The following is a 25,135-nucleotide window of genomic DNA, read 5'->3' on the forward strand; positions in this document are numbered from 1 at the left end:
CTCCATCAATAGACATTCAAATAGCCACTGTATACCAGTTCTTCAGCCAAGGTGTCCTGAGGGAAAAAGAAAATCAGCGACCCTTGTGAGGTGTAGTCTCACTATCTGCCCTACCTGCCAAGCCATCTTTACCTCCTGGTGCTCCCCAGGATGCTCCACTTCCCCGAGTCCACCCCTGCAGAGCCACCAAATGGGCAGAAGCCGTCCAGCGCTCCTGTGCTCGAAATCCGCCAAGGACTTCCCTATCAGTTAAGATTTGCATTTGGCAGCTGGTAACAGAGCTCAGAAACAGTAGTGGCTTAAACCAGATAAAAGTTTATTTTTCTCCTCGGTAAAAGAATTCTGGAGATAAGAGATGTGGGGCTGGTAGGGCCTCGCCTATATAGTTCCTGTATCTCTCCCCTCCACAAAGGACCTTCTATCCTTACAGACAAAGATGCCTCCTCAGGTTGCTTCCGCCTTCTCCATCTTGTGGACAGAAGCAGGAGACAGATGGGCCCAAGGCAAACTTCTTTTGTGATCACTTCATGGCTTAACATGGTCCAGCATACATTGTGAGCAGCCCCTAAGTAATCATAAAAGAAAAAAAAAGTTTTTTAATCCCATTTTAATTTATTATTTGCATATGTGTGTGAGTGCATGCATGCCATGGCATGTGTGTGGGTGCATGCATGCCATGGCATGTGTGGGGGTGCATGCATGCCAAGGCATGTGTGTGGAGGTCAGAGGACAACCTGCAGGAATCAGCTCCCCCTTCCACCGTGTAGGTCCTGAGAATGGAACCCACCCAGGCCATCCATCCTTTTCTTGCTGAGTCATCTCATCTGCCCCAAAACATAATTTTATGGCAGCAACAGAGGGAGACAATTTATCACTCCCAAAACTTCAGTAAACATCAACGGTGTAGCCCTGCATGGTACCTTAAGTCTGTGATTCCAGAACCCTCAAGCAGATGTTCTAAGAGTATGGTTTCAAGTGATCTACACAGAGAGGTCCAGGCTAGCCCAAGCTGCATAGCAAGACCCTGTCTCAAAACGATGAACAACGAAGCTGGAGGCATTGGCACACACCTGTTGACCCAGCACTTTAGAGGTGGAAGCAGGAGGATCGGGAGTTCAGGGTCATCCTTGGCTGTACCGTGAACTTAAGGCCAAGTTGGGCCATATAAGACCCTGTTTGTAGATAGATAGATGATAGATAGATAGATAGATAGACAGATAGGCAAACAAACAGTATACAATATACTGCATAGTATAATATACAATATAGAGTATACAAACAGTATACCAGTACTGAGACTATAGGGTGTAGTTTGAAACTCTTACAAGGGCGCTTTGTTTTATAAGATGTGTAACTGGAAGCTGGGTGTACAGGTGATCAATCCTGAGTGCTTATCTAGTATGTGCAAGGTCCAAAATCTGATCTCCAGCATGGCGGGGGGGGGGGGGGTAAAATAATAAAGTAAAATATGGCTCACTTTGGTATCTGAAATTCCTAGAATTAAATATTTCACCCATTGGATTAAGAGGCTACACCTGCAGTAAATGTACCGTATCACACCAAGGAAGTAGGGAAGGGTACAGTAAGAAGCAACTCTTGATACGCTCAAACTTAAGGTAAACCCACAAAGCTTTTACTTTGCACTTTGTGTGTGTGTGTGTGTGTGTGCACGCACCAGGTGTCTGTCTTCCTCAGTCAATGTCCACCTTGCCTTGTATATATTTCTAAATTGTATTTATTACTATTGTGTGTGCACGGTGTGTGTGGGAGAGTCACAGCACTCCTGTGACACTCAACAGAATTTTGTAGCATTCTCTCCTCTCACCTTTATATGGGTTCCCAGGATTGAGCTCAGGCCACCAAGCTTACCCAGCAAACACCGTTCCCTACTGAGCCATCTCGCCAGCCCTCCATCTTAGTTCCTGAGACAGTCTCTCTGAACCTGGTGCTTACCAATTCTGTTAGGCTGGTGGGCCAGTGAACTCTAGGGACCTCCCTGTTTCTACCTCCCCAGCAGGGGAACTTCAGATACACACCATTGTTATGGAATAGTATTTTAAGATGTGTTACATTTGTTTATGCTGTGGAACATTTGTTTAATGAGGCAAGGATGTGTCGATTCTTTTATGTTGCATTTGTTTAACTCTGTGAAGCTGTGTTACTTTGCCTACCTAAAACACCTGGCTGCTCTAATAAAGAACTGGATGGCCAATAGCAAGGCAGGAGAAAAGACAGGCGGGGCTGGCAGGCAGAGAGTATAAACCCAAGGAGAAATTTGAGAAAGAAAAAAGATCAAGAAGCAAGAAAAGAAGGGGCCAGCCACACAGCCACACAGCCACACAGGGAATAAGAAGGACAGGAAAGATATACAGAAATAGAAAAAGGTAAAAAAGCCCAGAGGCAAAAAATAGATGGGATAATTAAATTAGGAAAAACTGGCTAGAAACAAGCCAAGCTAAGGCTGGTCATTCATAAGAAATAATAAGATTCCATGTGATTTATTTGGGAGCTGGGTGGCAAGCCCCAAAGGGTCAAAAAAGGAAAAAAAAAATTCACCCAACAACATGTCATGGAGCCCAGCTTTTAACTTGAGTGTTTATCAACAAATTCTAGTGTTCACGCTTATGGGACAAGTACTTTACTCAGTGAACCCATTTTCCCAGCCCTTACTTTTATTTTTGAAACAGGATCTCGCCGCTTAGCCCCATCTGACCTTGAGCCTCACCTCCCGCATGTTGGGATCACTGGTGTATGAGCTATGCCCAGCTTCAAAGAAGGAAGAAGACCTGCTGAGGTTGGTACAGAAGCTGCTCAACAAGGGATCCAGGTGCACGGGAGGGGCATGCAGCCCCGGGGGGCTTCCTCTGAAGAGGAGGGAGTGCAAATGGAAGCCACCTGCACAGAGCGGAAAGCGCAGGCATTTCACTGTTTCAGGGCCAGGGCCACAGCTCTGAGGGAAGAGTGGTTGGCTGGTGTATATCAGCCCTGGGCTTGACGTCCTGTGTCTCAGAAAAGTGTATGGTGGAGCACACCCATAATCTTGGGGTCAAGAGGCAGAGACAGGAGGGTCCCACTGGCTCACTGGCCCTCCCTTCTAGACAGCTGGAGAGTTCCAGGGTCAATGGAAGGCCCTGGTTTAAAAATAAACGTACTGTACAGCAGCTGTTCCCAACCTTTCTAAGGCTGTGACCCCTTTAAAACAGTCCCTCATATTGTAACCCCCAACCATAAAATTATTTTTGTTGTTACTTCATAACTGTAGTATTGCTGCTGTCATGAATCTTAACGTAAATAGGTTTAGAGGTGGAGGCTTGCCAGCCAGGTCACACAGGTTGAGGCCCACTGGTATAGAGCAATAAAGGAAGACTTCTGACACTTGCCTCTGGCCTCTGCAATGCTCGCGCACGCACGCACGCACACACATACACACACACATACACACTCGCTCACACACACAAGCCCATGTGCTCATGGGTAGAGACTGTATCATAGTCTACAGAAATAATATAATAAAATACTGAATACAACGTAACTATTATTTTACACAGGACTTTTACTTAGCTTTTCACATGTACTAATTTTTCCTAGAAAAAGAAATGCTTTTAAGATTCTGTAGGGAGCCAGGCATGGTGGTGCACGCCTTTAATCCCAGCACTCAGGAGGCAGAGGTAGGTGAACGTCTATGATTTCAAGGACAGCCTGATCTACATAGCAAGTTTCAGGACAGTCGGGGCTACCTAGTAAGACCATGTCTCAAATTTTAATAGTAATATTAATAATAATAAAGATTATGTAGAGAGATACCAGCTGAGATCAAGGGGTGGCACATGTCTGCCTTCTTTAGGAGCAGGAGGCTCACGAGTTCTAGGCCAGTCTGGCATATATAAAATTTTTGTTTCAGGGAAACAAAATGTAATTAGATAAATTCTCAGTCCAAGTACACAAGGGAAACTCGTTATCAGTGCTTCGCCGAAGGTCCCGGGAGAGCCCCTTTTCTCCTCTAGATAATCAACCCGGCACTCCTCCATTGTGCACCCTCTTTCCCACGGTCAACGAAGCAGCCAGGGACACCAGACAGAAGTCCAGCTCTTCTCAGGTGTGTGGCACCAAGCGGGCCCCAGCCCTGGCATTCAGCTTGGGATCGGCCCGAGATAAGCTGCCACTATCCTCCGGCTCACTTTCCATCAGCACCGCTCTTTGGAATGAAGATTGGTTTTATTTTGTCTTGCTTAGAAAGGGAAGGCAGCACAGTGGTAGAGGGGTGGGTATGAGGAGCAGACACTGGGGCACGGGACCACAGAAACGGGGCAGTGGGGAGCAGTGCAGTGAGGAAGGAGCATGGGGGGACACAGGAACATGGGACCACACAGTGGGGGGCAGTGCAGTGAGGGAGGGGCATGGGGGGACACAGGAACATGGGACCATACAGTGGGGGCAGAGCAGTGAGGGAGGGGGTATGGGGGGGGACACAGGAACATGGGACCACACAGTGAGGGGCAGCGCAGTAAGGGAGGGGGCATGGGGGGGACACAGGGACATGGGACCACATAGTGGGGGGACAGCGCAGTGAGGGAGGAGATATGGGGGGAACACAGGGACACGGGACCACAGACACACGGAGGGGTGGGGGGCAGCGCAGTGAGGGAGGGGGTATAGGGAGAACACGGGGACAGGGAACCACAGACACATGGTGGGGGGCAGGGCAGTGAGGGAGGGGGTATAGGGGGAACACAGGGACAGGGCAGTGGGGGACAACACGGGCGCACGAGACCATGGACACGAGGGTAGGGGTGGGGCAGAACACTTGCGGGGAGCAGAAAAGGGAAACAAAGATGATAAGATGTAGGACTTATTCCAGGGTTGAGCTGAGAGTTATTATTTTCAAGAAGTATGAAAAATGGGCCTTTTAACTTTTTTCTTTCTGTCTCCTTCCCCTCTTTTTTCTTGTTTTGAGAAAGTTCTTCATCTCACTATGGAGCTGAGGATAAACACCTGCCTCCACCTCCCAAATGCTAGGATTAAATATGTGTGCCACCATCATGATCAGTTCTTCGGTCTTGGGGGATCTTACTCTGTAGCCCAGGCTGACTTGTAGCTGACTATGTTTGCCCAGGCTGGCCTCAAATTCATAGCAACACTCCATATCAACCTCCCAAGGACCTGAAACTTGGTGCCTTCCATATCCAACATGAACCTTTTTTCCCCCTAAATATTAAAAAAACAAAAACAAAAACAATGGGGGGGCTCAGGATGCAGCTCCATTAGTAGAATGCTCACCTAGCATGTACAAAGCTCTGCATCCCCAGCATTGCATAAGACTGGGAGGGGGCACTCGCCTGTACCCCTAACACTTGGAGGTGGAGGCAGAAAGATGGGAAGTTCAGGGTCATCCTCAGCTACACATGGATGGGCAGGGCAGGCTGGGTCGGGGAAGTATAGATCACTTTCACAAGCTCCAAACAAACCTGTGTTGACAGTCGATGAAATAAACAGAACAGCATCCATCTGTTACCTGAAAAACCCAAAGATAGGCGATACCCATGGTGGCCTTTGGTCTGGCCACTGACCAACTCTAGTACTATGCCACTTTAGCCAGCAGAGGGCTCTCTTTGCTAAACTTCAAGTTCCTAAATAAGACCAACACAATCCTTGGGTGGCTCGTTTCTGATATGCCCACCTGAAGCCTCTTCCAAAGCTAAAGTAATAAAGAGATAGCACAAGGTGGTGGCAAACGCCTTCAATGACAGCACTCCAGAAGTGGCAGAGCCAAAAAGAGTATAGTCAAAGACTAGCCTGGGTAACTACTGAGATCCTGTCTAAAAATTAATAATGGTAATAATTTTAAGATAAGAAAAAGTAGGAGAAGGGAAGAAGATATCTACATTAAGGGAACCATTTTAGGGTTGGCAAGAGACTTAGCTCTAGAGGGGATCCCAGGTTTCCACGGGGATGTCCCCAGCTAAGTCCTTGGGCAGCAGAGAAGAGGGTGCCTGAACTGTCCTTGCCCCACTATCACACTGATGATTATCTCGAATATCACCACAGAATCTTCGTCCGGTGGTGGATGGAGATAGAGACAGAGACCCTCATCAGAACAACGGACTGAGCTTCCAAGGTCCAGTTGAAGAGCAAAGGAGGGAGAAGATGAGCAAGGAAGTCAGGACTGTGAGGGGTTGGTCCACCCACTGAGACAGTGTGCTTGTCCTAATGGGAGCTCACCAAATCCAGCTGGACTGGGACTGGACAAGCATGTGATCAAACCGGACTCTCTGAATGTGGCTGACAATGGGGGCTGACTGAGAAGACACTGATAAAGGCACTGGGACTTGTTTTTACTGCATGTTCTGGCTTTTTGGGACCCTAGTCTATTTGGATGCACAGCCTCCTAGGCCTGGATGTAGGGGGGAGGGTCTTGGACTTCCCACAGGGCAGGGTTCCCAGCCCTCTCTCAAGCAGGGAGGGAGAGGGAGGAGGGGGAGTTGGGGAGTGGGAGGGGAATGGGAGGAGGGGAGGAAGTGTAAATTTTTTAATGGAAAAATAAAAAAATAAAATATAGAAGATAAAAATGACTGTTGATTTGATGGCACATGCCTGTAATTCCAGGTTGAGGTTGAGATGGAGAATCGGGACTCCAAGGCCAGCCTCTGCTTTCTAGGTAATGTAAGGCCAGCCTGAGCTGTACTAGACCTTATCTAAAAGAAAGCACAGAAATAGGGGCCAGAGTGGTGGCTCAGTGGTTGAGAGCACTTGCTGCTCTTGCAGAGGACCTGGGTTTGATTCCCAGCAGCAACGTGATAGCTCACAACCACCCACCGCTCCAGTTCCAGGGTGTTACACCCTCCTCTGACCTCCACATGCCATGCGGTGCATATAACACACATGTAGGCAAACATCCATAAATAAAAACAACTTAAAATTCCAAACAACGCAGACATAAAAAGCAAAGCAGGATGCTGAGAGCCTCTGGGCTGGGCTCAATAGCTAAAGGTGCTTGTGGCCAAGCCTGAGAATGGGGGTTCAAGTCCTAGAACCAATACATTGGAAGAAGAGGACTCCCAAAGTTGTCCTCTGACCTTCACACATTTTCTGTGGCATGTGCTCATGAACACACATGCGCGCGCGCACACACACACACACACACACACACACACACATTAATTTTTGGGGGGTTTGGTTTGGTTTGGTTTTAGGGGTTTTTTGTTTTGTTTTGTTTTGTTTTGTTTTTTTGAGACAGGGCTTCACTGTGTAACCCTGGCTGTCCTGGGACTGACTCTGTACATCAGGCTGGCCTCAAACTCAGAGACCTGACTGCCTCCACCTCCCAAGTGCTGGGATTGATCTGAAGGTGTGTGCCACTGCTGCCCGTCTTAATTTTTTTTTTTTTTAATGCTGGGTTCTTTAAAGAAAATGAATCTTTTTTCATCTGTAGGTTATTTGCTTACACAGTCAAAGGGAAAAACACCAACTGAACCTAAAATAGCACAAGCAGCCACTTATTACGACAATAAAAAGGGAACTCCAACTAAAAGCAGTAACAGGGTGGGGCAGTGGCCACTACGAGGTCCACCTCCCGAGGCCTCTGATTCAGCATGCTGACTCCAGAAGGAGCCGATGCAATCCAAGCTGGACTTCCTCTCTCCCTTCGACGCTGGGGATGGAATCTAGGGTCTGTGTGTGCTAAGCAAGCCCTCGACCACCAAGTGCACTCCCTGTCTCTGGTCTCACAGGCCTAGCTCTTGCTGGGATATCACTTTTCAAACACCTGAATCACATCACTGGGACTACTGTGTGCTCTGATGGTCCAAGGACGACATCCTGTATCTGTCTGTTTTACTTCACGAAGAGACAGTTTTTCTTTGAATATTCTTCTCGTGTGTGTGTGTGCTAAGCGACATATTGAGGAAAGATAAAGGCACACAGTTGAGCTGGGTGTGGTGGCATATGCCCATTATTTCAGTACTTGGGAGGTGAAGGAAGAAGGATGAGGAGTTCGCGTTTGAAGAGATGGCTCAATAATTAAGAACATGTACTGCTCTTGCAAAGGACCCAGCACCCACACGAGGCAGCTCACACTCCCTATAACTCCATCTCCAGGGTTCTGACACATTCTGCTGACCTCCGAGGGCACAGTGTGCATATGAGCAAGCATACATACACATAGATATCATTTTTGTTGTTGTTGTTGTTTTGTTTATCTTGTTTCGCAAGACAGGATTTCTCTTTGTAGCTCTGGCTGTCCTGGAACTCACTCTAGACCAGGCTGGCCTTGAACTCATAGAGATCTGCCTCCCTAAGTGCTGTGATTAAAGATGTGCACCACCACCTAGCTACATAGACATAATTTTAAAAATAAAAATAACTCCTTTTTAAAGGGAGGTTTTGGATGGGAGAGACGGCTCCGTGGCTAAGAGCACTTGTTGCTCTTGCAGAGGTCCCAGGCCCCAGGCCCCGCATGGTCGCTAGCAACACAGGCAACTCCAGGTCTGAGGGGTTCTGATCCTCATGGGCACTGCATACGTGTGGTGTACAGACATACATGTGGCCAGAACATCCACATAAAAACATAAATCTTTAAATAAAAAGATGAAGCTGCTCCTCTCTGGAGGAGCCCAGGTTCTATGAAAGACTGTCCCAGCAGAGAAGTTAGAGAATGAGTAAGGAAGACGCTTAACGTCAGCCTCTGGCTTCGAGATGCGCACACACATATACACAGAAACAAATACACACAGAGCAACTAATCACAATTTCCTTGTAAAATATCTATTCCGTTTATTTATTTGCTGTGTATGGGTGTCACACATACACCAGGGCCAAGCGTGCGGAAGTCAGAGGACCATCTGCAGGATTCAGTGTTCCCCTTCCACCACTGGGTGCCAGGGATTAAACTCTGGTTGTCAGGGCTGGTGGCAGCTGTCTTTACCCACTGAGCAATCTTCAAGGCCCTTTTTTAGGTTTTTGAGACAAGGTCTCATGTAGCCCCGGTTGATTTCCAGCTCCGTGTGTAGCTCGGGCTGACCGTCAGCCCTGACTCTCCTGTCCCATTTCCAGCATGCTCAGGGCACTTCTAGAACTTTTTTTTTCTTCTCCATTTTCCTATTTAACAACAGATAGCCTTACATCTATAGATGAATTAAGAGGGGTGTGCCGTGTGTTTGGTTTCCACGGCACATAAGGGAGGTATAACTATCATCCCCATTAACTCGGGGATGCCTTAACAAACCACAGTAAACTGAGCCTCTTCCATCTTTTTACCACATGGGATCTTACCGGGAACATTATCCCCCAAACTCATATTCCTTGATCTTCGGCAGCTGGCACACCCGGGAATGCCGCCTGCGAGGCGAGCGAGCTCCTGCCTCCGCGAGTTCCTCAGAACAGCGTAGGGAAAAGCCGGTTTACATTTCCATCAGCTGGCCAGTCTCTAGCTGCCACTCTGCACTTGGCTGACCTGAGCCAGATCGAGGAGCACTGGGTGCAAGAGGCCACTCATCCAATCTTTCCATTTACAGAGGAGAAAATTCTAATCTGTGATTTCCTGCGGGGACATTAGACAAGATGACTTATAGGTTCCTCCTGGCTACGGTCCCGGGATTTCTATTTCCTTGTCGGCATCACGAATTCCACTGACAGAGATCAGGTTATTTTCCAAGAAAGCTAAGTTCTGAAGTTTTGGCCACAAACCACATATTCACAGGAGTCAAAGGAAAAACAATAGTGCTATCGTGTAGGATGAGCAATTAACATATATATATATATGTGTATGTATATAATATATATATATATGATCTTATTAGAAAAGGGAAATCATGTGACGATATAACTCGATGGCTTAGAAGAGCCAAGCACTGCTGCTTCATTTTGCAACCACTCCCAGGTCAGACTGTTATCTTCACCATGACTGGTGTATTATAGTCACAGGCTCCAGTCTCCTGGAGGAGATGGACAGGAATGTAATTACTGCTGAGAATTAGGCAAGACTTCCAAAGGATAAACGCTACGAAGGGGCCTCAGAACTTCAGTTTTAGGCTCTGACAGTTTGAAGCCCAAACAATGGTGTCTAACTGAGCAAAGATGTAGGAACTAAAATCTAAAATCTTTTTTCCAGGCCAAACTGTGTTAGCAATAAATAAATAAAATCAATCAATAAAAAAAAAGAACAAAAAAACAAGGACCAGGGACCTTAAAAAAAAAATCCATCCCTAAAGTCTAGGTATGGCAGCACCCTCCTTTAATCCCAGCACTGGAGAGGAAGGTGTTTGAAGTCAGCCAGATCTATATAGCAAGTTCCAGGTCAGCTAGCACTACATAGTGAAAAAGACCCTGTGCAGAAAAAAAAAAAATATCACCCATTCCTAAGATTAGGCATGGTAGTGCCCACCTACAATCCCAGCACTTGAGGGTAGAGGCAGGAGCCTCAGGAGTTCAAGGTCATTGTTGTCTGTGTGGGGAGTTTGAGGCTAGTCTGGGCTACGTGAGACTTTGTTCAATAGTTAATGCTGACAACTGGAGGTCCCCTGAGATAGCCCAGAGGGTAAAGGCACTAGCCACCAAGTCTGACCTCCTCCTGAGTTTGATCCCTGGGACCCACATGGTGGAAGGAGAGAAATGACTCCTAAAAGTTGGCCTCTGACCTCCCTGCATGTGCACACACTTGAAGAAGAAAATGTTTAAAAATTATATATAGCCGGGCGGTGGTGGCGCACGCCTTTAATCCCAGCACTCGGGAGACAGAGGCAGGCGGATCTTTGTGAGTTCAAGGCCAGTCTGGTCTACAAGAGCTAGTTCCAGGACAGCTCCAAAGCTACAGAGAAACCCTGTCTCGAAAAATAAACAAACAAAAATTATATATAAAGCCAGAGGTAGTAGTGCACACATTTAATTCTAATGCCCAGGAGGCAGAGGGAAATGGATCTCTGAGTTCCAGGCTAGCTTAGCCTACAAAGACAGTTCTAGGACAGTCAGGGCCAAGTACACAGAGACTTTGTTTCAATTTAAAAAATCAATAAACATTTAACTACAAGATGTATATACATATACACACACATGTATATATACTGCCAATTAGACAAGATCTAGGATCACTCTGTCTTAATTTATTTCCTGTGGTGGTGATAAAATATCCTGACTAAAGCGACTTGAAGGAGAAATGGTTTCATTTAGCTCACAGTTCCAAGCTATAGCGTATGGTAAAAGGGAAGCCACAAAGGCAAGAGACTGAGCCTGCTGGTCACACTTCATTTAGGCAGGAACAGATAGTACTGAATCCGTGTGCACTAATGCTGGGGTCCATGTCTTTACCATTACACAGCCCAAGATTCTCCGCCTAGAGAGCAGTGCCCTGTCTTCCCACACCAATTAACATACAATTACCCAGAGGCATGCCCAGCGGGCCATCTCCCAAGTGGCTGTAGTTTCTGTCAAGTTGATTATTAATAGGAACCATCACACACCTAAGAGACTCACTCATTCTCTCCTCTCACCACCTCCCTCTCCATATCTTGGAAGAGTTTAAGATGGAGTTCATTGAAATGGGAAGACCCACCTGCTATGTAACAGTTTGCTTCGAGATTGAAACATTCCATCCTGTAGGGAAGTTTTTTAAGCAGGAACATAAACAACCCAAAAGAGCTTCAGGAAGTCCCTGAAACCAACAAGATTCACTCTGCCCCTCCCTGCCAGAATAATAATTGCCTGAAGCAATAAAAGCAATAAAAGACTGAGACCAGGCCAGCTGATAGAAAGAAGCAGAAACAATCTGAGCCTCCTGGAAGTGGTTCAGACCAATGAGGCACCTGGAAAGGAAATTCTCCAACCTGTTGAGCTGCCTACAGGCTTGGCAGGGAGCTCCAGGTGCCCAGCTTTGTGAGCTGTCACGATGCTGGGGTGGGTTTTGGTGACGCTGCCGTCTTTGAGTCATTTCTGCTCCTGAAATAACCCCTTGTTCATATTCCTTTAAGTAACCCTACTAAAACTCCCCAAGCTCTGAACTTTGGTCTGCTGTGGGTTCCCTCTCTGGGGTGAGTAGCTGTATGTGTTGCATCTCCCCAGATGGTGTTGTCACACATGTGACATCTTAAATGTGAGTGCCACTAGCCCCATGGAGGACCAGGGTCCCAGATTAAATAAGAAGAAGAAAGTGAGGCAAATACCATCATTTGTCACCCTCTCTTTGATTCCTGATTTCAGAAGCAGAGCCACCCACTGCCTCACGCTCCTGCTGCCAACAGGAATTCCCCCCACCCCAGATACCCAGATATCTTGTGTTCCAATGACTGTGCTCAAAGATCTATGCCTTGGAGCAACGCTTCCCTGTCCCACAAGAGGAAGTCTGCAAGAGACGGAAGTGTTTCAAGAACTAGGGGGCTGCGACGTGTCACCAAAGCAGGAAGCAGCAGGTGAAAAGCTTGCACCTAAGACTCAGAAGGCTGCTCCCAGGGAGAGACACACATCACCTGAGCCTGTGAAAATGATCACCTGGGAATCTTGGCAAAGAGCGCTGATCCCATGGAAGAGCAGATTAGCAACATCCTGAAAATGGAAGAAGTGGAAGCCAACGTAGACGATCTTGTCAATCCAGATCAGAGACTGCCCCGAGCTCCAGACACCAAAAGAAAAACGATGAAGAACAGCAAAGACATGAGCAGAAAAGCGAGGGCTAAAGAGAGATGAAAAGATGACTCAGAAGACCTCCTAAGAGACAGGGCTGCAGAAGTCGAAGTCTAGGGGCAAAGTCAGTGGGGGAAGACCGTGCTCAATCGACATCTGGAGGACAGAGTGAGATTCCCCGGCCTCATGCAGCCAAGGAGAAAACAAACGAGAAAAGTACCAGAGGAGTCTCTGGAGATGGCGACATTGGGCGCTTGAGGTGAAATTAGGAACAAAGTCACAGGGACCGTGAAAATATGTATCAAAGGCATTTAAGAAGGAAAAATTGACTTAGTGATAAATTCCAGTGTGATTTTCCCCTCCAGTGTAAAGGAACAATAGTTAATGATGCCCGTGTTTAAGTGTTTAAGGAACGGTTAAGCTTTCCTGGTCGTACTCTCTTCAGACTCCAAAGGAGAGGGATCTCAGAACAGTAACAATTTAAAAGTTTCAGAGTGGGCAGACCAAGGTGTGGCCTTCTGTCCTGCACAATAAAGCTCTGAAGTAAAAAACAAAAATACAAACAAACAAACAAACAAAAACCAAACAAAAACTATGCCTTTGAAAGGGGAAAAAGAAGACACACACACACACACACACACACACACACACACACACACACACACACACACAACCACTAACCTGGAAATGAGGACTAGGAAACAAGATGAACCAGAGCAGGCTCAGGTACAAGTTAGGAAAGGTTTTGGGAGCAGAATGTGGTGGCTTGTAACTATAATCCAAACACTTAGAGCTGAGGCAGGAGAATTATTACTACTTCAAAGTCAGCTTTGGCTACAGAGTTAGACCCTGAGGAGTTGGTGCAGGAAGGAGAAAGGGAGAGAAGACAAAAGAGAGAGACAGACAGACAGAGACAGAGACAGAGACAGAGACAGAGACAGAGAGTTAACTTCTTAGGTCCAGACCAGTGGTTCTCAACCTTCCTAATGCTGAAACCCTTTAATACAGTTCCTCATGTTGTGGTGACCTCCAACCATAGTATTATTTTCGTTGCTACTTCATGACTGTGATTTTGCTATTGTTATGCATCGCAATCTAAATGTTTCTGAAGACAGAGGTTTGCCAAAGGGGTTGAGACTCACAGGTTGGGAATCCCTGTTCTAGGCAATTTTATGCATACATATGAACCTAAATTTCCCACAAGAATGTTTCATTCTGTAAATATTACTTTGACCACTTTTTGCATTCATATAACAGGATCAACTTCTAATAAATCAAAACTGCTAAAGGCGGGCTTCATGTTTTTGGTTTTCTCCTTACTGGAGATTGAATCCATACACAAGTGCTCCCTGACTGAGCTATACCCAAGCCCTACCAGGCATGTTTTAATGTCTGCTCTCTCCTTAATGTCTACATTCTCATACATACCATCAGTTCAATCAAACAATCAATCCTGTAATCTTATATCCAGTGGAGTTTCAGAGCTAGAAAATGGCTCCGTGGTCGAGCGCTCACTGCTCTTACAGAGGATCCAGTATTTCATTCCTAGCCCCCATGGCAAGTGGCTCCCAAGCCCAGCTCCAGGAGATAGGACACCCTTTTATCCTCCTCTGGCACCCACTCTCACACAGACACATGATTAAAAGAAGAAGACAGGGTCTTGTGAGGAAGCTTAGACTGCCCTCAAACACTTGGCAATCCCCCGTCTCTGTTTTCTAAGTGGGAGGACTTCAAGTGTGAAGCAAAATACCCAGGATCAAGTGTTTTGTTCACTTACTTTTGTGTTTCAAAAGAAAATCTAATACATAAGTACATGAGCATTCTAGAAAATACTCATAACTGTTTATTTTCCAAAAAGTAAATTTGTAAAAAAAATTAGCAAAATAAAGAATATACATTTTAAACTAACAATGTATAATAATGTGTATATGTGTATATATGTATATGTGCATATTTGTGTTTGTATGTATGTGCATACGTGTAGGTGTGCGCTCTATGTATGTCTATGTGTATATATATGCCTATGTATATACATGTGTGTGGTATGTGTATGTATGTATAGTGTTATTTATTATGTATGTGTTGTGTATGTATGTGGATATAAGTATTATGTATATGTATGTGGTATGTGCATAATGTATGTATGTGTGTGTGGTATAAGTATATGTATGTGGGTAGAGGAGATTTAACATTTTCCCCAAGTTTTGCTATCATCAGTTGTATAATAGTCTTTCCTTACTGATGTGACATTTGGCATTTGTCATGAAATAAATAATAAATGACATTTTAGCTGAGTGTGGTGGCTCGAACCTGGGTTACATGCTTGAGACCCTGTAGCTACTTGTATCTTTAAAAAGAGAGTCCAGTTTGAAGGCAAGTGACTCCACTTCCTGGGAGTGTACGCATTAGAAGGGGCGGCAAGCCTGGGAGAGGCAGTTGCACTGACTGCAAGGGGCCACCTGGGCGTCTACAGGAAAGCGGGTGATGCCACTAAGCCAAGGCTTAGCTATTTTGAAGACAGGGATCTTATCCTGACTCTGGTTAGTCACAGATCCCACAGCACAGTCGCCTTGCTTCCTTGGTCACCAGTGAAGCTGGGGAAAAAAAATCACTCAACCTTGGAGGGAAGTACCGTGATGCTGTTTGCTTCTTGCTTCTGGGTGGTGCTGTTTCTGACTCAATTTACCTAAACTTTATGGGGTGTGTGTGTGTGTGTGTGTGTGTGTGTGTGTGTGTGTGTGTGTGTTAGTGGTTGGATTTTTGTTTGCTTGGTTGGTTGGTTTGGCTTGGTTTGGTTTGGTTGAGATTTCTTTCTTTTTTGTTGGTTTTGTTTTGGGGGTGATTTTTATTTTCTTTTGGTGGTTGTGGAATAAGACATGGCCATGTGGATATTGGCCTCCAAATCAATGTTGCAGAAGCGGGCCTGTAAGTGATCCTGGGCCTTCACCTCTGGGGTTCTGGGGTTCCTGGCAGGTACCACCACACACAGCAGTGGTCTTCCGGTTCCTTGGGTCGTTTGAGCCAGGATCTCTCACTGTGTACCAAAAGCTTTCTCAAAGTAATCGTCCTTGGGCTTCAGTCTCCCCGGTGTTGGGACTACGGGCAGGAATGACTATTACCAGCTAAGAAATGACCCCTTTGCTCTATTACCAACCCTTTTCTTCCTCAATATTGTCTTTGTACGTGGGTGGGTTGCTCATCATTACAAATAAACCTATGCTAGGTCACTTCAGAAATGATTAGGGATGGGCTTAAATCCAACAGATGCCTTATTGTTTAAACTGTGTTCATCTTAGTGAAACAAAACATAAAATTTACCATTTTAGTCATTTTTGTGGCATATTGATTCTGTTTACTGAATGTCAATTTTAAACATTGTTTTTCAGTCAAGCATGATGGTGCATGCCTGTAATTCCAGCACTCAGGAAACTAAGGCAAAAAGGTCACCTTGAGTTCAGACTGGACTACAGAGCATGGCCCTTTCTCAAAAAAGCTAGAGAAACAAAACTTACCTAATAAAAAAGCCAGATGTGGTAACCTACACCTGTGATCATGCACTTTGGAGGCTGAGGCAAGAGGATTACAGTTCAAGACCAGCATAGTAAATTCTAGGAACCGTATCAAAATAATAATAACAATAATAATATATACATGCATACATAGATCTAATCTACATGGGAAGCAGAAAAAGACAAGATCTCTTGAGTAAATTGGGAGCATGGGGACCTTGAGGGTTGAAGGGGAGGGAAGATGTGGAGAGGGGAGAAGCAGGGAGGGGAGCAGAGAAAAATTAGAGCTCAATAAAAATCAATAAAAATAATAATAATAATAAATTACAACAGCAATCTTTTTTCTTTCTTCTTTTCTTTCTTTCCTTCCTTCTTTCTTTCTTTCTTTTTTCTTTCTTTCTTTTTTTGAGACAGGGTTTCTCTGTGGTTTTGGACCTGTCCTGGAACTAGCCCTTGTAGACCAGGTTGTCCTCAGACTCACAGAGATCCACCTGCCTCTGACTCCCGAGTGCTGGGATTAAAGGCATGTGCCACCACTGTCTGGCAATTTTGTTTTTCTTAAAAATAATGGTAGTCATAAAAACTAGAAAAATAGACAGGGGCAAAATGGCTCACATCTATAATCCAGCACTCGGAAGATAGAGGCAGGAGAATCAGCATGAGTTTGAGGGCAGGAGTAACCTTTTCTCCAAAATCCAAAAGGAGAGAGAGAATATAAAAATATATAGCTAGACATGGAGACGTAGAGACTTAGTCCCAGCACTTGGAGACAGAGACAGAAGGGAAGTAATTCAAGGTCGGCGTGCTCTACATGACGCCGTCCTTTAATAAATGGGGGTGGGGAAGAGAGAGAAAAATAAAAACAGAAAAGAGAGAAAAAATGGATTTACAATATTAGCGAAGTTCTGGCTATGGGTACTGTAAGAAAACAATTTTTAAAAAGGCAAAAGAAGGACAGGGACATGCCATTGTTCACATTATTATAAATATCTAGTTGTTATTATTTGTTATGCCCAGGGATGTGCTAAGTACTGCACACACTAGACAGGGACAGTGAGTTAAGGTCTCACACAGACCAAGCTGGCCCTAAACTGGATCTATAGACAAGGATGATCTCGAACTTCTGACCCTACATCCCCAACTCCCCAGTGCCAGGATTATAGACATTTTCCACTATGCTCAGCCTCCCCTAGATATTTTTAATGACTTCATGAGAACACTAAGCATCTTCATTATGTAAAAGACAAAATGATGGCTTGAAGTTAGATGGTCGAGGCCATCTTCAGCTCCATAGTGCGTTTGAGGTTCACCTAAATTACATGAGACCCAGTCTCAAAACAAAACAAGCCCCCCCCAAAAAAACGGTTAAGTCAATGGGATTCCAACCCAAGTGGTCGGAGTTTGAAATCGTCTGAATGGCGTGAATGTGGAAGCTTCTTTTTAGATAGAACAGGAGCAAACTTTAATTTTCTAATACAATTTGTACATTTATTTTTTAATATTCAATCTATTTTAGTTATGTATATATGTGTGTCTCTATGTGAGGGTATGTGCACATGTGAACACGGTTATCTGAGGAGGTCAGAAGAGGGCCTGGAGCTGGAGTTACAGGTAGCTGAGCGGTCTGATGTGGATGCTAGGACCTCAATTCTTGTCCTCTGTAAGAGCAGCAAGTGCTCACTCTCCAGCCTCTCCTCTGTGCATTTCTTTTTTTTTGAGTGTGTGATTAAAGACACATAGATTGAAGTTTATCATTTAAAATTATTTTTAAAAGTACAGTTCAGTGGCATTAAATATATTCACAATTGGGGCTGGACAGATGTCTCAGTAGTTAAGAGCATTTGCCGCTCTTGCAGAGGACCCAAGTTCCATTCCCAGCACCCACATTAGGGCTTACAAACTTCAGTAAATTCCATTCCAGGAGATCTGATGACCTCTTCTCACCTAAGGGCACCAGACATGTACTTAGCACATATATGTGCATGAGGGCAAAACAGTTATCCACCTGATAATTTAAAATGTTTTTTTTTTCATTCACATTGCTGTGAAATCATCACCATTGCCTTTTTTAAAACTTTGCTTAGGGTACATTCCACACTGAAAAAAATAATTAAGGAATTTAATTTTATAATTTATGTCATCAAATTTATTGCTATTTCATTTTATGAATTTTATATTTTTCTATCATACTTAAAAATACCTTCCCCACTCTGATACTTAATTTTCAAATTTTTTCTCGGGGGGTTTGGTTAACGGCTCAGTTAATAAAGTGCCTGTTTTTAAAACAGAGAGGAGGACCAGAGCTGGACCCCCAGAACCCATGCTGGCAAAAGCATGGTCAAAACAGGGCTCTTGCAATAGATACAGGCAGACCCCTGCAGTACAACAACCAGCCAGCCTGGCCTAATGGATGAGCTTCAGATTCAGTATAAGACCTTGTCTGAAAAATATAAGGTTGAAAGTGATGAATGAAAGAACCTGACCTTAATCTCTGGCCTCTACACATACACACACACACACACACACACACACACACACGCACGCACGCATGCACGCACGCACGCACGCACACACTAGCACTAACACTAGCACTAACAAGTACATATACCATATCCATGGCACAACACACAAGTTTTAAAAATTCTCTCAGGTTTCTTTGTTTATATTTATGATTTCATATTTTCTATTTCCTTCCTTTCTTTCAATTTTAAATAATTTAGTGTGTGTGTGTGTGTGTATACGTGTGTGTGTGTATACATGTGTGAGGGGATGTGACATATGTGTGTGGAAGACAGACAACTTTATGCATTTGGTTCTCTCCTTCCACCTGCACATGGGTTTCAGGATTGAACTCAGGTTTTCGGTGTTTGCTCGCTGAGTCTCTTTACCTTCTCAGCTAATTTGCCGGCCCCTCTTCTACGTCCTTTCTAATTCTTCAAGAATTTATTCCAGTAGAAAATGTGACATAAGGATCCTCATTTTATTATTGTTATTTGTCGTGCTGGGCTTCAAATCCAGAACCTTGTACACCCTAGAAAATCCTTCTATCATCACTCCCTGGCCCTTTCTTTCCTATTTCCTTTTGCTCGCTCTTTTTTCCTTTTATTTTCAGGACAGAGTCTCATGGAGCTTGGGCTGGGCTCAACTTAGGGCAGAGCTGAAGATGACCTTGAACTCCTTAGTTTCCTGGCTCTGCCTCATAAGTGCTGGAACCACAGGTGTGCTGCCTGTCACTTCTTTAAAGCCAGCAATAGCTGGGCAGTGGTGCCGCGCGCCTTTAATCCCAGCACTCGGGAGGCAGAGGCAGGTGGATCTCTGTGAGTTCAGGCCCGCCTGGTCTACAAGAGATAGATCCAGGACAGGCTCCAAAGCTACAGAGAAACCCTGTCTCGAAAAACCGAAAATAAAAAATAAAAAATAAAATAATAAAATAAAATAAAGCCAGCAATAATTAAAATCAGAAAATTTAAATCCACATAGGACAAAAGAAGCTGGGAACTTTCTGGAAGGGGGAAGAATACAGAGCAGAAGGATTGATCTCACCAGAAATGAAACCACAGTCTGCATTCTTATAAATAATGCGGCCTGGGTGCATCAGAGACTGAAAGGGAGGGAGAAACGGTGAGGGGAGGGGGGCAGGGGATGTGACTCAGTGGTAGAGCACTCGCCTAGCATGCAGGAGGCTCTGGGTTGGATCCCTAGCTCCTGGGGGTCACAGGGAGGATACACGACACACGATAATCAAAGTTAATCGTTAGTGTAAAGGCATTGGTGAGGTTGTCAGCTTTCCCATGGTCAGTATTCCTGCCAAAGAATACAGTGCCCTTGTTTACCAGTGCAGGTCACCCTAGAATGAGGATTTCACATCTACCCACCACCTTCTCCTCTCTTAAATATCAGCAGTAAATGTGACCTGTTTGCATTTTGGAGTTTGTTCCCTGAATTATTCCTAATATACTGGACTTCCCTGTCTCTCCTCCCAGGACAGGGGAGCTACGGCGATCGAGTCTGATTTCATCAGAAATACAGTCATGTGTTGCTGATCACAGAGACACCTTCTGACCAATGTGTTGTGACTGTGTGAACACCACGGAGCCGACTCCAGACGGTACAGCCAGCTGCACATCTAGGCTCCAGGATAGAGGCTGCAGCTCCTAGCCCTACAATCCCGAACAGCTTGTCCTAGATCGCATACTTTAAGTGATTGTAACAATAATATTTGTCTATCCAAACATCTAAGCCCAGAAAAGTAAAAATAGTGCATAAAATAGCTTACACCGTGTATAAAATACCGAGTAAAAATATTGCAGAAAAGATACAAAATGGAAGCTGTTTGTGGCAGTTTCTGCCTTTAATGTCAGTACTGAAAAACAGACGGGAAGACCAAGTTTAAGGCCGTGTCGACTACAGAGTACATGTGAGGGTCACTCGGCTGCCTCAAAACAAATAAACAAGTATAAAATGCTGGGACTGTATAGGACTCTTACCAGGACCAGAGCACGCATGTCTGAGACTTGTCCTGGGGCAATCAATGAATAAGTAACAGGCAATGAATGTGGAGACCACTGACACATTACTGTGGACTCTATACACTGGACAGTTGGACTGAATATCATTTATTTTAACAATTTCTGCCTTAAATAATAAATTAACTTCTATGACATGTTTTTTAAAACACTTTTCTTTCTTTTTTTCTTTCTTTCTTTCTCTCTCTTTCTTTCTTTCTTAACTATGTAACCCAGGCTGCCCTCAGAATCACTGTGTAGCCAAGAATGACACTGCGCTTCCCCTCTCCAGTGTTAGGATTACTGGCATGTGCCACTATGTCTGGCTTTTCTTTAAAATAAATAAATAAATAAATAAATAAATAAATAACTTTTTTAACTTTTGTAATAACATCTAACTTAGAACACATTGTACAGATATTTAAAAATATTTTCTTTATGTGCTTAATCTGTGAGGTTATTTTGTTTGTTGCTTGGTTGTTGGTTTATTTCATTTTGGTATAGTCTCATATAGGCCAGTTGGGCCTCTTAACTTGCTTTGTAGCTGAAGATGACCTTGAATTCCTGGTTCTCCCGACCTCCCTCCTGAGTGCCAGGATTACAGGCATGCATCAGGATACATAGAGCTGGGGATCACAACTAGGGCCTTCTGCTTTAATTTACTTTAAAAAAAATTTGGGACTAGAGCGATGGCTCAGGGGTTCAGTTCCCAACACACACATGGCAGCTCACAACCGTCTGTAATTCCAGTTTCAGGGGACCTGACACCAATGGCCAAACACCAATGCACACAAAAACAAAACGACAAAAAAAGACCACTTTAAAAAAACATTTTTTTTGTAAATTAGCCACACAGGATCAAGTTCATCTTTATCTGAGCCAGGTGTGGTGGTGCACATCTGTAATACAAGCATGTGGGAGGCTGAGGAAGGAAGACTGCTTCAAGCTGGAGGTCAGCTACTTGGTAAGTTCAAGGCCAGCCTAACATCCATTGAATTTTAGTATGCTTGACTACCAGACCCAAGGCTCTGGCTTCTATCCAGACACTGAAAAATAGAATTGACACGATATCTTTTGCCTCTACCTTTTATCCAGTCTTCCTGGAAGGTGGTGAGGGGCAGGGACATGCCTAGAACTGTTGTCCCTTACGATGACAATAATGCCTTCTGAAGGGTTAACTTGAGAGTCTTTTACAGTTAACTTTAAACACATATCTAAGGAGTATCTTAGTATATATCTTATACTAAGATATATACTTATATATATCTTAGTATACCCTAAGATGATAATAGGAAGTATTCAATAGAAAGTTTACTGTAATAAATGCACAAGCCAGTAGCGGTCATTTACTACCATCAAGTATTGTATGTAACTGTGGGGCAGTACAACACCAGCAGCATCACATCGTGAACAATACACAGCGCCATGATATTAGAGCGCCATGATATTAGATATTAGAACATACATCAACGCGCGGTTTTTCTGCTCCATTCTTGTCCCCTGGGACCACTGTCAGCAGTCACGTACCCCAACAATTCGGATCAAACCTAATACTGGTTAAAGATTAAAGACTAGGTGTTCACTCACTAGTAGAGTTCGTCTGTGTGTGCGCATGTGTCCTGTGTGCATGCACCCACGCATGCCCATGTGGAGGCCAGGAGTCACCACTGGCATCTTTTATTACCCTCCCTCTCAATGAATCCGAAGCTCACTGTGCTAACTAGAATGGATGTCACTTTGACCCAAGACTCTACTTTTGTCTGTCCACTCACCAGCTCTGGATTAAAGATGTGCACTGCCAGCGGTGGCTTTTAACACAAGGTCTGGGAATCCAGACTCGGGTCCTTATGCTTGTGCAGCTAGCACTTCACCCACCAAGCAACGCCCTCCCTGCCAAGGCCTCAATGCTGGCAGATTTCTACCCAGCTATTCTCGCTGTGCTAGTTTAAGGCCTCCCTTTTACTCAAAGGTCAGGATGGGTGCAGCGGCACGTGCCTATGGACCCCATGGACCCACCTAGTCAGGGATCCGCTGAGCTCAGGAGTTCAAAGCCAGCAAGACTTCATCTAGGAGGTAGGGGTGGGAGCAAGAGACTTTTTTGAAAATTATTTTTAATTTATTTTTATTTTATGTGCATTGGCACTGGGGCCCGGGAACTGGAGCTGTGAGCTGCCGTGTGGGACCTGGGAACTGAACCCGGGACCTCGGGAAGAGCAGTCAGTGCTCTCAACCGCTGAGCCATCTCTCCAGCCCCTAAATTATTTTTTATTTTTGTCCTGGACCTCATAGAGATCCACCTGCCTCTGCTTTGTGAGTACTAGGAGTAAAGGTGTGCACCATCATGCCCTGTTGAGTATTATTTAATGACCGCTTTTGTTTGTGTCCTTGTTTGTATGTTTGAGGCCCCCCGCGCAGCCCAGACTGACTTCAAACTCTCTAAGTAGGCAAGACTGGCCTTGAACGCCAGCTCCTCCCGCCTCTACCTCTCAAGGTGTGCTCTCCACCATGCCAAGCACAAACTTCAAAACCAGTCTTCATAGTCATTTGCTATCTGAATCTTATCTACAACACCCAGTCAGGGGCACATCCAGGGCTTGAGTCACACTCAAGGCGGAGACCTGTTTCCTGAGACTACATAGTCCTTACACCGTCAAGTTCCTCCTGAGGTTGACAAGGTTTTCCTTACGGATTGCCCATTCTGATTAGGCGGGTCCCCAGAAAGGCAGAAGAGACCATGCACCTCTGACAGAGTAAATGAATACAGCCTAGAGACCTGAGCAGGTGGGTTTACGACGGCGGTCAGAGAGCTTAGTGTGCTGGGGGAGTTAAGGGGTTTGTCTGGCCAGTTCAAGATGGGGCAGTTAAAAACAAAAACACAGAATACTGGTTTAGGAACTGTGGGGAGGCCAGGGCTGGGCATCTGGCTAAAGAAGGCTGAAGAGGACATCTCGGGAAACTTTTTTAAAGGTGAAGGAAGAAAAGCAAAGAAAAAAAGGTGTGTGTATGCTAACTTCACCAATTCAGTGAAAGCTGATTGGGACTGGCTAGCTTTGAATTATTATAAACGCTTAAATGCTTCACTGCAAAGAGAAACATAGTTGGATCCTAAACTAAAAAGATCACCACTTGTATTAGACCTGTGCTACCAAGCAAATTGTCCTAAATCTTAACATACTCTTTCCAATGAGTTTTCAGACCCAGAAATCAAAGGGACTTTATGTCCCCTACCTCATTCTCAAGCAAAAACACTGGAAAACAGAGTTTGTTAGGTTTGGCTTTTTGTTTTGTTTTTCTTTAAAGTAAAGAAGAAGAAAAAAGAAGAAAAAGAAAGAAACAAAAGAAAAGGGCACCAACTGCCTCTGTCGTAATGAATTTTGTCATATTCTAACCCCCGGAATAACACCCTCTTTGCTCTAAATAGAGTCTAGAGACACACCTTGCATTTGGTTTATTTCCTGGATGGGAAAATAATCATTTCCAGGATACCTACCCGCTCCCACCCTCCCCAAATCTACCTTTCCAAGGTGGGGGAAGGTGCATCCTCGTCGGGCTCCGCCTGTGCCCTCCTAGTACCTCTGGCCAGCAGCCCGTGGGCCCGCACTCCCTGGACATCCATGAATGTTTGATGCTACATCTCTACCCCAGCCGAAGCTTCCCGCCTGCACTCTGTCAACGGCACTTGGGGGCGGGGGTAACTTTTGGAACAGAAGCTCCACCCATCCTGCTCCCTACCGCCTTCAACCAAACCAGCTAAAACACCCCACCTCAGGCTGCCCAAGTAAGTCTCATCACATGATATACGGTACTGTAATTTTTTTTTTTTTAAACAAGAAAACAAGCAACCAAAAAAAAAAAAATTCAAACTACACGCGCGGGCCAATGGGGAATCAGGGGAAGGTGGGCGGGGGAAACGCGGCGGGCTGGGCGGGGACCCGCGGACCTGGGGACCAAAGGATTCGTAAAATGCAGCGAGCGCACGGTTTGGGGTTTTTTCTTCCAAAACTAAGAGCGAGGCTCCGCCTGCAGCTGCAGCCTCTTAGATCCACCTTAAATCTTCAGTGGACTCGGTGCAGGGATCAGTGGGCGCAGCCAATGCCAATCAAGTTTACAACCACCAGCTCGGGACGGGAGGGGGGGGGAATGGGGGGGGAAAGAGAGAGAGAGAGAGACAGAGAGAGAGAGAGAGAGAGAGAGAGAGAGAGAGAGAGAGAGAGAGAGAGAGAGAGAGAGAGAGAGAGAGAGAGAGAACACACATGACACACGCATACTGGCAAATACACGTACGCACGCACATGCACATACACACGCACACAAAGGGAAGGAGGGGGCGAGAGACTGGCGCTCTGCGGCCGGGAAACATGTTTTGCAAACGCTTTTAGCGAAGCTCACTGGCCACGGCCTGGACGCTCCGGGACGCGGGAAGCGCGGCCAGACCCGAGCGCCATGATGGTGGCTGCGGTTCGCAGCCCGTGTATTGGAGGGGGAGCTGCAAATGATGCAATCCCCCGGCCGGCG

At 45.2% G+C, this 25,135-nt stretch overlaps 1 long non-coding RNA gene across 1 annotated transcript; it reads right to left on the reverse strand.

Annotated features, from left to right (window-relative positions):
* Nucleotides 1-295: 295 nt before the first annotated feature.
* Nucleotides 296-24,397, reverse strand: LOC125399124 (uncharacterized). The gene is made up of 2 exons (XR_007231614.3): nucleotides 24,136-24,397; nucleotides 296-565 (listed from the first exon to the last, which is right to left on the reverse strand). It is a non-coding gene; the product is annotated as an uncharacterized LOC125399124 (long non-coding RNA).
* Between the last annotated feature and the right edge of the window lie 738 nt (nucleotides 24,398-25,135).

The sequence above is a fragment of the Myodes glareolus genome, chromosome 3 (assembly GCF_982192425.1).
Source record: "Myodes glareolus chromosome 3, mMyoGla1.1, whole genome shotgun sequence".
Taxonomy (NCBI): Eukaryota; Metazoa; Chordata; class Mammalia; order Rodentia; family Cricetidae; genus Myodes; species Myodes glareolus.